The 13,452-nt window shown below is 40.2% G+C and overlaps 1 protein-coding gene across 1 annotated transcript in view; it reads left to right on the top strand.

The window, feature by feature from the left end:
- The first annotated feature begins 283 nt into the window (after nt 1-283).
- Nucleotides 284-13,452, top strand: part of LOC139809607 (uncharacterized) — a 92,013-nt gene continuing 78,844 nt past the window's right edge. The window contains exons 1-2 of the mRNA XM_071772613.1: nt 284-482; nt 874-912. The gene's annotated coding sequence lies outside the window, so the exon portion shown is untranslated. The remainder of the gene's footprint in view (nt 483-873; nt 913-13,452) is intronic.

Genomic DNA, 13,452 nt, shown 5'->3' with positions numbered 1-13,452 from the left:
GAGATAGACAGTGTTCATAAATCGATAATTTAATTGCGGTTAACTAAATAAATCACTTGACAAGCAGCAAGTGTAGTGTCCTCGCGACGGTTGCTTCACTTGCTTCTAGGTGGCGAGTGAAGTTGGCCGCGCGATTCATTAAATTATCTCCGCCATGTTAGCGTCTACCTGCGGGGGTTGCGGGACATCGACGGACGTCGAGCGGATCGTACAGCTTCGTTCGTAGCTTTTCCACCGCAATTCTTCCGTCGCCGTGTAATTAATTACGCGTCGTGTCGCGAGATTATAATACCGGGAGTGCCGCGTGCAAAGTGTCGAAAGTGTCGCGCGATCATAAGTGACGATATTTTCCCTCATGTACGAGTCAAGTGAACGAGTGAGTGAGTGCGCCGACAGAGATGCGACATCGGGGGAGGAGTGGAGGACTGAGGAGAGGAGGAGGAGGCCTAGGAGGCATCGGGCAACGGCGGAGCAACCGTGAGGTAATTGCCATTTGTTTATTATTTTGCTGTTCTGATGTGGCGGATTCCGCCACTTTCCAAGTTTAACTTTGGTGCAATTTCGTCGGAGCAATTTCAATCTCCGGTATATGCGAGAAGAAATATTACGTCGCGAACATCGCGTCTCTCTCTTATTCGTACGGTCGTGATATTACTTGCACGATTTTTCGCGGATTAATTATGCGAACGAGTCAACGTGGAAATATGTAGCCGCTTGCGGCAGCCGCGAATATTTCTTGCATTAATATTTTAAAATCAGAAATATTTATTAAAATAACGTTTTAAAAATTTAACGAGCGCGTAATTATTTACTTCAAGTATTGATTATCTGGGATATGTTTTGCTTCAATGTAGAAATATTTCTATGTTACAGATCAACGCAGTGTACAACTCCGCTGCTGCGCATCGGCCGGTGAGTTATTCCTTTGCTGACTTTTTATTACATAAAATTACGCCCACTCAGTGTTAGTGATACCCGAATGGAGCTGCGGTCCCATTCTAATCACTGATCGATTCTCAGGGAACGATGCGCAATATCTCCGACGCTACCCCGCGCCAGTCGCCACTCCATGCGTCGACGTCGTGCCGCGCCGGCGCTCGATCGTGAATCGATCTTTCTTGCGCTCGCTGCCGAGAATACGTGATCGATTTCGAAGTTAAAGACCTATTTCGACGGACTGACTTCGCGATTTACTCGGTCTGACATTACTCGCCGGAACACTCTACTTAAAGCTGATTTATCTATTAAGCATTGCACACACAGTAGTGCGCTCAAGTCATGAATATCTCGAAGATCTAAAGAAAGGTTCGTGGCTTTTAAGAAAAATTGCAATATGATTCACTTTGTCGTAATATTTCCATCTTTACGGAGTAGACCGTTAATTCTTTCTCCCCCAATTTGACTCATCGCGAAATCTGCGGAGGATCGGATCGAAAAAAGAAGAATCAAGCACGTGAACACGTGATTCGATCGCGATCAAAGGAGACCGGAGCTTCCGGTGTTCTTTAAAGTGATCGGCCGCGATTCAGCGCGCGATACCCGCGGTTTTTTTTTACCGTAAAAAAAAAGAAAATATTGGCAGTGAAAGGATTAATCGATATATCGTGCGGTACAAACGAGTCCGGCGAGGCTATCGCGAATCGCGCGTCTTTTTTTTCACGCGCATTTCCGGTGTGATCGATCCGCTGGAATAATTTTCCCACCGCGGCGCGAATAATTATTTCGCTCGCTTATGCGAGAAGCGCGAATTCCTGAGCTCTCGCTTCGCCGGCGACGAAGTCGCGCGTTTCTATAGATATAGTTTTCAGATAGAATCCCACAACGGCGCGCCGCGGTTGCGGCGCGGCGTTACACGCGTGAGAACTAGGGCGCCAAAGAGAAGACGCGACAGCGTTTATCAATGCCCGTTAGGATAAGTAAATGAGACGCGAGCCCCGCGCGTATCGCGTGAGTATAACTCATCGGCCTCAACCTCTGGTCTATTCGACCGTGCGGAGGCGTAACACATACTTATTAATACACGCAGTGTAAATAAATCATTAAAAGAGAAAACGCGTCCCTCCCCTAGAAAATAATTCCTGTCGATTAAGATGTATAAGCGATGTTATTATATTGTATATCTCTATTGTGATATGAAAGGATAGAAAAAGTAAAGATGAGAATATGCAAAGAACGTGATGCAGTAATTAAGAAGTAAGCAAAGAAGATTGATACGAGCGAAATATACAACAGATATAGAGAGAATTAGAAAGGATACTTTATATATATTATTATATATATTATATACTTTATATATAGATTATTATTTAGAGAAATTGTTTATTTTTCTTATACAATTTAGAGAAATAATATAAGAAACAAATTTATTAAAAAAAGTTGCGCTTTACGGGGATAACTATTGACAAGGATGGGAACATTTCGCTAAAAAAAAAATCGCTGAAAATAATAAGACGCGAATTGTCCGGAGTTACGCGGACTCACGTCAGCCGGCGCGACCAAGTCGCTTTTTCCACATAACGAACTCCTTGTAAGAGCGGCCGCGACAAGCGACGTCGCGGATCGAACATTCGAAAGCGAGGAGGACGCTATGGGAAACCCTGACAAAGAAAGATTCTCCGGCTTCGGCCACGACTTGACTCACATGCGCATGATCCTTCGACAAAGCCAAAGGATCGAGTTGTGTGCGAAGATCTATACGTGAGAATCGGAACGCGGGGCGCTGATCGCAACGCGCCGCGCCGCGCCGAACTCCATCGGCTCGGGATATGTCAAAGAACGGCGTTTACGAAACGCTCCTCCGTCGTTTACGACAGTCGCGATTTCGCGAGAGGTCGACCGCGAAGCGTCTCCGAGAATCGGTCGGAAAAAGCGGCTCAGAAGAGGGTGTGAGACGGACGGACTTGCATGGCGGGTCGGCGCGATATTGCGGCGCGTTTATTTTAGAAATACAGTTAGAGATAACGAGGATGGACGAACCAGTATCCGGGCGGAGAACAGGATTAAAGGCCTGTTAGATGGGGGGAGGGAGGCATCCTTCGTCTTGCAGACGCGTGTGACTCGCTTCCAATGAGAAAAGCGCGCTCGTTAAAAATCGAGTCTGTCCGATGTGTATTAGATAGACGTATATTAGTGGATTGGTATAGGTACTCAAAGGAAGATTATACGCGGGTGACATTTTGTTTTCTGTGACCAGTATGTATCCGCGCTGTGGATATACAGTTATAAATACGATAGCGATAATGAATCGATATGCATAATAAATGAGCGGGGAAAATAACGTCATTCAATTTTTATAATCCTTTGCCGATCCTTATCTTTGCCTTCTCGTTTCTTGTATCGACGCGCCAATTTTAGACAGGTGTAAAAATGTGATTGCCAACGGATATTAAACTCCGATAATTTGCTCCAAAACTTGTGCGATTTGATACAGAACGATCCATATACGTTTGCTTCTTGATCTCTGCTGGAAGAGGAAAAATCTGAAATGAGCAATACGTCACGCGAAGCAAATGCGGTGCAGCTGGCTGCCACTAATCCTGAAAGTACACACACACCGGTGTTTCCGTGTCCCGGTACCCAGGATAGCACGAGCGCTCTGGCCGCGATAGCGTCCTGGAAGTCGAAAGGCACACACCGGCTCTCGTGTGCCACGCTATCACCGCCGGCGTATCAGTGCTTCCTTGGTGCGCAAAGTGCCACGCCTTGTAACGACACGGCACACAATGCAACGCTTACACGATCGTAATAATGATGCCTGTTGGATATCGGCGGGAGAATTAACTGATTATTCGTTCGGGGCACGTCGACGGGGATCCGTTTTGCAAACTCCCGGTATGTCTACTTATTTATTTCAAATACGTTACCACCGATGCTTTATCTCCGTGATAGATTCGACCGCGTTATTTTGCATTTCCTAACATATGTTCTGAGACTCGGCTCAGTCACGATCGCCTTTAGTATGGTAGCAGAAGATTTTTACTTAACAATTGTTACACTCGTGCGTGATGTAATTCATGACTTTGCCAACACGTAATCGCTTTTCATAAAAAGCATAATTTCTTGGATAATTAAATGAAATTATTACAATGCGTATGTTGATAATTTACTAACGTCGCCTTGTAAAAATGTTAAATTTTATATTTTTCATAATTATAGTTTATATATAAATTATTACTAATGCAAAATACATGTATGTACGTATTTTGTGTTAGTAATAAATTATGTTGTAAAATTTTATTTCATAAAAATCGAATTAAATTTTCTTCGAAATAGGTGTCTGTATACATGTATCATGTCGCTCTTTTCTTATACTTGAAGATATTCCGAGTAATATCAAAGTTTTCCACGTGATATTTTCCTGACGTTTCCCGGGGCTGCTCAAGATATCGAATTAAATCTCACCAGAGATGCGAGTACGGTGTTTCATTCCTCCGTTCCGACAACTTAATAAGTATTATTAACGCGAAATGTGTGCACGCGTAAACCAACGGAAACAGCCATATCGCGCGGACACATTCGACGGTCGGTCGGGCGCAACGCTCAAATCTCTATTGGGGCTCAGACAACAATTTAGTAACCCGCGAACAAAGGCCGGAGACCACGAATGGCGCGCCGATTATTGATTCAACGTCGGCGCGGTTCGTTTTGTTGAGAACAATACGGAAAGTCGACGCCGTAAACTATATATATCGCTGTATATACTCCTAAAAGCATAATCGAGCGTTTGCGCTATTTCTATAAGACAATACACCCTGCTTACACAGGTATGCGCTATTGATGTCGCGCGAACACGTCTGCGTGCAATGCGTGTGCATGCGACGACACCGACGCACGAAGTCGCACCAAGTCGCGCATAATGAGTCGCGGGTCGCGACACTCGCGACGCACGAACGGTTTCACGTTTCAGACTTTTCCACCGAAGTCTACGAAGTCTCTACTCCTCATGTATCTCTCAGAAAAATTTTTATATCAACTTCCGTGAGTAAATTCACTTTACCGTGAGGACCGCCGACAAATTCACCCAACAGTGAGATTAATTAATTTAAGTCGCGCCACATAATGAGTCACGCGAACGGTTTCGCATTTCTAGATTCCGAGTCTGCAAAATCTTTACAAAGTCTACTTCTCAAGTATTTATTTGAACTTCGTATCGTGAGGATCACCGACTAATTATAATTCCTGCAACAACGAGATTAATCAATTTAAGTCACGCCGTAAATTAGCACTCGAATCGCATACCAGTGTACAGAAACTGTGGTGCGAAAACAATTTGTTTTGCCACTTACCGAGAAACACCGCCGCTCTTAAGCAGCTCGTACAAAAATGTTCCGGCGCAAATTAATTATTTATTGCTTTACCGTGAATCACGAGCGCGTTTGACATTTTCTATAGCGATTCGACCGCCGAGACTCGAACGAATACTTCGTAAGTCGTTTGGCGTGTCACGCCGGTGTATAATGCGCCGGTAATGCGTAAATGTAAAACGTGCCGTCGACGTAACGCCGTAAACTGTGTGCAATCACGCGCTCTCCACTTTGTTACATTGAGGAACGCCGATTCGCTGAAACGCACGTCGTTCGATTTTCCAACCGATCTTTTATCTATTACCACATCCCGACTGTATTTATTTGCTGCCGGAGGTACCTATCGCAGGCATGCCGAGAGACACGGTAATAACCGCGCGGAGCGGCGCGGCGCGAAGAAATAAATCTATGAACACACCCTGCGTGAGTCAAATTCAGTGAAGATATCTTATGGCGAATGTGGCGCGCATTCTTCAACGCGCGTAAAAATCCCCTAATAGCAAAATTAAACTTTATCTTATCTTCTATCATAGATATTAATTCTCTAGTTTCTCTATCGTTTCTTGCGTACACAGCATTCACTATATTACTTTTTTTTTATAGCTGGATATATGTAACCAGCTAGTACTTGTCCTCTAAACATACATATTTGAAATATAACAGTAGTCAAATCTTACCAATGTTCAACAATTAAATTACATTTTAAATTACTTAATAATTAAATAAATTTAAAAAATGATAATTCTTCATGAATAGCTTTCAAGACGATAAAACAAGACTAAATAAGCTTTAATGATTTTTCGGAACTTTTATTAAAACTTTTTTAAGTTAAAATTTGTTTAGAAATATACTTGAGAGATTGATAATTCTATCAAAGAATATTGATCGATCGTGAATAAAATAATAAAATTATTATCACACACATAATTTTTGTATACCTAGTGATGCGAAGTATCCTTATCTTCAGATCTTTATTTTTTGAATTTCCAGAATTTTTTCCTAACGTATAAAATTTTACGCATAGGTTTTACGTGGAAAAATTTAAACTCACTCGGGATAAATCAGAAGACCATTAATTATATCAAAAATTTAAAAATTGTGTTAACACTATAAAAGTATTTTTATTATATCTATTTCGATAGAGCGAGAAGTATGATTTTACGAAAGGCACTTTCTGAATGTAGAAACGCACTATGAAATTCAGGTGCGATATAGACATCAGTTTTATGGCAGGTGATCGAGTGCCGAGGAAAGCGAGGATATAAAATCGAAGCCAGAGAGAAAAACGTTTTGAGTAATCCTACGCTGTCGTAATATAGGTCTCAATAATTCTATCAAATCTCATGCAAGAGTAATCTCAATAGATCTGTCGAACATACAAGTTTTTTTCTAATCTATTTAATAGTTTCCAATAATGCGCAACGATAAAGAGAGAAGGATAATTTATGTTCAAGAACTAAGCTCTATGAGATAAAAATTTTATGATAAAAAAAAGTAAAAATTTATGAACAATCACAGGAAAAACCGTTCTAAGGAATGCACTTGCTAAAAATACTAAAAAAACAAAGCCAGAAAGAGATACATGATTGACGACGTGTTAATCGTCTAAAGAAGAGTGTATAATTATAAGCGCGCCCATATGTGCATGGATTTCGATTAAAAATCCACAGCAGACGAGCACGGTATGCCTCGATCGTTAAGAAATAATTGCGTACGGACTTTGCGAGCGCGACGGTTTAATATCGGTTCGATCATCACACCGTATTAACCCAGTATTAACCCACATACGGATCTGAAAGGCATTTTCGAGGCGCGTCTTACATGATAATTAACAGCTTTCGTTAAGGAAATTATTCCCTGAAAATATCCGAACTACCGTGTTACTCGCGGGATGAATTTCCACTATTTTGCACATACCTAAGTGCCGTAATTAAATAAGAATAAATTACTTCACGCAGATCTTTACGTGGTCGTCGACGTTCCGTTTTCTCGTAATAACAACAGCGGGGCGTTCTCGTTGAAACAACTATATGTCGCAATATTAACCGCTCGTCAGAATACTTAAAGTTTATGAACCAGGCATTCTTTTCACGATAAAAATCATTTCCGCCTGACGAAAGAGATATTCCACTAACAATGCTCATATAAGCCTACGTTAAGGATATTTTGATTGCGCGACAAACGGTACCGGCGATTTCGTGTCCAACAATAATACTATATCATTAATCCGTAATAACGAAACACGAAAGTAAAACTGTATCTTGTATTCGTCAACCTTTAACCTTCCACAACAATTCTTTATTCTTAACATGAAAAATTCCTCTGAAGAAATATATTATATAGAACGTTTAAATGACAGGAAGAAATTTTTTCCCAAGAAAGAATCAGTTTCTTTTTTATAAAATTTAATTCGATGCTATTTTCCTTGTTCTTAAAATACAATGTTAGCTATATATTTTATGTAAAATTAAAATTGTATTAAAGTAAAGTAACAGCTTAAAATCAGAAGAAATGAGATTTATTATAATATTTGTTATTCTTTTAAACTACTACCTACATTGTTCAACACGAGATTTATCGCTTTCAGTTAAATTCAATATTTTAATTAACGAAAACTCGGTTGTAAACTGGCCAAACGGTTCGTAGACGAAACGAAATACAAAAAGCCCGTGGGGCACGCTGTACAAACTGAGGCTAACGACGAGTTCACGGATAATAATCCCGGGTCGTGTTATTCCACGACGATGAAATACGAAACTTGGGTGGCGGAGATATTCCGCGAAGTATTACTCTCGATAAACCCGAGGAGCAACAGCCGGGCGTGTTCGCCCGGTACGGGGCCCCGACCATTGCGCTTCCTCCGCGCGATGCGCCGCGATGGCCAGCTCTCTAAAGGGCCGCAATATCCATATCCGTTATCGTTGCGCACCGTAGTTCTCTCGCCCACGTGCGTGCCCGATGCGTGCGCGGGCTCTCTTGTCTCGCGCGTGCATCGTGCCCCTGAAAATTTATAGGGAAAACGCGGCGAGATAGATCTCGCATTCATCAGCGTGATGATTTAGCGCGCCGCGCCGCGCCGAGATATAACGCGCCTCCGGCCACGTGGGTGTCTCAGAATCACTCGTTCCGGCCACTGCACCGGCGCGGCGCCCTGCCTTTTCGAAACCGGAGAAATTAACGTTCTCTCGTTCTCATGTCTCTCACGTTTGAGCGATGGTGCTTACTTTGTCCGAAATGAAAGTTCTTTAGGAAGCTACCTGGTTCGTTTGATAAAAATAAATTCATAAACGAAACACGGTATATTTTTATATAATATAATAAGTTTGTAAAATCATGTTTTTAGGTAAAAAATATGTGTCTTTGAATAATATAAATATATTAATTAACATATGTATATATAGCATGTATAAATTATTATTAGAGTGTAGCAATCTTAAATTAATTTACATAATTACAAAGAAACATAATATATTATACCTACTCAATTTGACTTTAAGTATCTGTTAGAGTCAAGTCATATAATAATCGAGGCTAAAGAATAACGCATCGCAAAATTACGGATGAAAGTAATTATGACATTTTTGTAATTCCGAAATATTTTTCTTGTAATTATATACATATAGGTATATATATTGCGCAATAGAGAGGTGATCTCGGCATCTTTCGCGTATCAATCGTACTTGCGCTTATTATCATCAATTTGTGCTTAATACACACCGGCCGTTTTTTTGCTACGAGTCATCGTTATTAACACGAGTTTCGCCCGTACATCCCGCCGCGTTCCAGATCGTGCGCTTTCGATCTCGCGGCACCTTGCAGAAAAAAAACGAGCGATAAAATAAGAAAGGAAAGAAAACGCACAAACGCACTCTCGAGGCAAACGGCGCTCTTCGGATCTGGGTCTCCTCGTGCGCGCCTCGAAAAACAGGAGGTAGCCTCCTCGGTCCTCCTCTCCCGCGCGAGGAAGATACGTGTCTCACGCTTTCGACCCGACAACGTGCGTGCACGTCCACGCCAATTAATGGCTTTCGACTTTTGATTGACGTCCCACCGATCGGCCGTACACTTGTTGCACGCTGTGTTTCACGGTAATCGGGACGGGCACGTACGACTCCTCCGTAATTGCAGGGATAATGCACGGGCGTCTCCTCCTCGCGGCGCGCACGTTGCATCGCGATGTGCAGTGCAGTCCGAGACCCCGAGACGCGGTCGTTTTCGTCGGGGCCACGCCGCTTCGCTTCGCTTCGTTTCGTAATCGCTGCGTACGAGAACCGGGGCGCGCCGCCAAACTTCTTTACGAGCCGATCCCGAACAATAACTTATCTCCCCTTTTTTTTCTTCGCATAAAAAAACAAAACCTCTCTCCAGTCATGTAATTAAATCGGCGATTGTACTTTCGCTAAATCGAAGCGTATTACCTGATCACGACCGCTATTACGAGATAAAAATCGATGTAAATATGTAATTAAACTGATGTCCGGATGGGGAATATAATCGCTTTAAACTTGAATTTTGCTAACGAAAACTTCTTTTTTCGAAGAGCAAATGTGTCTGTGTACAGATTAGAAACATTTATGTTTCTAATGAAATAAATGCGACATTGCTGAAAGGATTTTCCTCTGAATTTATTATATAAGCTCAATAAGCTGTGGTTACATCCTTACATCTGGATTTGGAGCTTTATATTTTACCTTTTATTTCATTAATACGATATATGTACATCGGTATAAGACAGGAAGAGCAATGCATTAAGAAGGTTGCATGATTCTTTCGTCAAGCGGGTAAATCCAGGCACGCAAAAGAACCATTTGTGCATCTCGATATAAAGACACAAAATCCACCCAATTGTTATCGTTAATGATTGATGTTTTGCTACTATACGTCATCGCGATCGTTTGAAAGCAGCTGCGTGCAACGTAAATACATCACCTTGAAGATATTTACCGTCTCTCGCTTCTTTTTCTGTCCATCGATTCGGCGAACGTTCTTCTTTCCGACGACTCATGTTTCTTGGGCTCTTGTTATAGACGAGTCCTTGATGAACATGCTCGCATAGAGATGGACATATTGGGAAAGCGTAATTTTCGATTCGCACAAGAATTGCATTACATAATTTTCATATCTTTATATTCATAAAATGTCTGTAGACACACAAATATTTCATAACAATATTTTTATACTACAAACATCTCGACAAAATTATGTAAAATTATATACAATAATAATATTTTTTTAAATACTAGAATTATACGCCATAAAGAATTGAGATGATAATTGCGCGCAACAATGCGAATAATTCTTATGCATTTTTTGCTACGACTATTCGATATATCGATACTCAATCTTGATATTGGCAGTTGAAATATCAGCTAAATCGAAATGTAGAACGGTTTAATATAAAAACCGTGATGTATTAGGAACCAATGCCGCATCATGATCTTTCTTCTTCTCTGTCTCTCCTTAATCTTATGTTAATAAAGAAAGAAGTTATCGCCTTACAGCAAAGATGCTACTATCTCGAGATATTTGTCACGGTTCATCGAACGATGAATTCGTGCGCGTTTATTAAAGCTTGTCAAGCGATGCTTGTCAAGTGGCCGGTCTGAAGTAGGCCTCGTATATAATAATTATAACGCGAAATGGTCTTTCTTTCGCCGACTTTATGAATTTTTTGTCAAATTCGTTTTACGAGAATAACGTCTTTACGGCTTGAGGGACAAGCACACATTGCCTTGAAGGGATTCTCTCCTTTTCATTTCACATCGGCGCTGCATCGCGGTGTGGTCGGCCTTCCAGTCGATGGAAAAGTCAGCTTCGGTTCGACCGACCGAGAAAAAAGACAGCGACGGGTCCTTGAGACGATCGCGTACACGATCGCTTATTAACTTGTCAACCCTTCCAAAATCCCGGGACGAGCGCTGGGAAACAACCTTGCGGTTATTAAAACGTGGAGGAAGCGTGAAACATTACATTTCTCTTCTCCGTCGATAGAAATTCTTATAAAATAAATAAATATTTTCATGCAGAAGCATAAACGCACACTGTAACTGAACATCTCATAAAAATTTAATTTATTTAATCATTTATTCAACAACCTTCCAATTTCAAAACGTATAAGATCGTTCTTTAATAATCGTTACTTCTCGTGTGTGCATCAACCATCTTCTGGTAATGAGTGAAAAAAATAGAATTACGGGGGACATCGAGGCGCGACTCAATGCGCGGCTTTGTGGTTCAACGAGAACGCGTTTAGCTGCACAACGGATGCGATCGGATTTAGCCGATTATCCGCGGGTAGCACGACTTTGCTTATGCAACCGGTCCTACGTCGTCATTGGCTAAAGCGCGAGCCGCAACCGTTAGTCCTTCAATATACAGGGCAAACATGCTCGCTCCGGCTTTACTGACGCTGACAAACAAAGTTAATAAGCAATACCGAGAGTGTTGTACCACCGGCCGTTACCGATACGCCGCGGTGTAACATAATGGGTGCGCAATGATCGGCCGGCATTTGAATCGGCCGTTCGCATGTCAGTGGCTACGCAAAACGGGGCTTCATGCTTGCCCAGGTAAAATCGATAAATAGCGACGACAATAATACACGGCGGTAACATCGAGCGTAATTAAGTACCTGGTCAAGTCCTATCTCGATCTCCGACCGGCGTCTATTTTTACGGCGTACGTTGCTTCGGGCAAGAAAGAGAGAAAGATACGTTTTTTACCGCTAATGGAGCAGTTGAGATAGAAATCAATTTAAGTGCCGAATAAAAATCACAATTTAAGGATCGTACAAATTAATAGTAATGTTAAATTCCCTGGGTTTTTATTAATTTAATTATAGCCTTTTGCGCCAATAGATTGAATCTGCCGCAATACATGTCACAAATATTTCAACGCACATTTTTTTTCATATACGATACACATCGATTTTATCTCGTATTACGTATAGGATATATCAGATGTATATATATATTCATATTATGTGAAAGTTGTATTTAAATGAAGGAGTCTTTGCGCATTTCGATTGATTAATAGCGTATGTTGCTATACGCACAGTGGGGTGTAGTAAAGTAGCATGTCTGGTTTTAATCATTGCGTCTCGATTATAATAGAAAATAATTTTTCGTGAAGACAAATACATAGATTAGTAATTAGCAATTCAGCCATTAACAAAATACCGTTAACGGAATACTAATAATAATTGACGATTCAGCCATTAATAAAATATACCTCATTTGATGTATAACCAAAATAATATTTTACCAAAAAAATATTAATCCAACTGTCGAGAGTTGATTGAAACACTTTAAACGTATCTTCTCTTTTACATGTGACAGTAGTTAGTCGCTAGCTCAAAAACTTGATTGACATTGGCATCTGAACAGTCAATTAAAAATGTGTATACCTACAGAAGAAACTAGCAGTCGAAAAGGATTATAATGACAACCCAAATCCTTTGTAACAAAGATACTATATATCCATACAATTTAAAAAAAGAAAAAATATATATATATTGTTAAAACAATAATGTAGAGTACATTGTAGTACGATAGTGATTACATAATTTATATATAAAATATTTTTATATTTATTAAATATTAAAATTATTTAAATAAATTAATCAGCAATTTTCAAAAGAATTCAAATAAAAATATATTTTATTGGCGCATATGAAAATAATTTTAGTATAAATTATTTTAATTTTCTATATATTTGTCGCATAAATCTTACTTTATACAATTCAAATATTGCTTAAATTCCTTTTATTGACATAGTAATGAATACTCCATATATTATGTTGTTTATAGGCATGCTTACGCCAAATAACTCTATTACTTTCGGAATGTCAGAAATAAATCCTCATTCATTAATGAGTTATAAGGAGCGAGCAGAGAAGCATAACTAATTATTAGAACAGCGGTATCGTCGACAATAACTTTTCTTCGAAAAATTGGTGTTTTATATAAACAAATTTTTACTAGTGTTTCTAACATTTCTAGGTTTTTATGTTTTTAGTAATATATCGTACTAATGCTGTCTTTTACAGACAGAAATAAAAAAGACATAAAACCATGTCTCTTTGTTTAAATCATCTCTAATTGCGATCGTAAAATATAAGAGACAAACAGCGTCTGTTCGAAATTTTCGC

This window comes from Temnothorax longispinosus, chromosome 3 (genome assembly GCF_030848805.1).
Source record: "Temnothorax longispinosus isolate EJ_2023e chromosome 3, Tlon_JGU_v1, whole genome shotgun sequence".
Classification (NCBI taxonomy): Eukaryota; Metazoa; Arthropoda; class Insecta; order Hymenoptera; family Formicidae; genus Temnothorax; species Temnothorax longispinosus.
The sequence above is the reverse complement of the archived record's forward strand: the minus strand, read 5'-3'. Positions and strand labels throughout refer to the sequence as shown.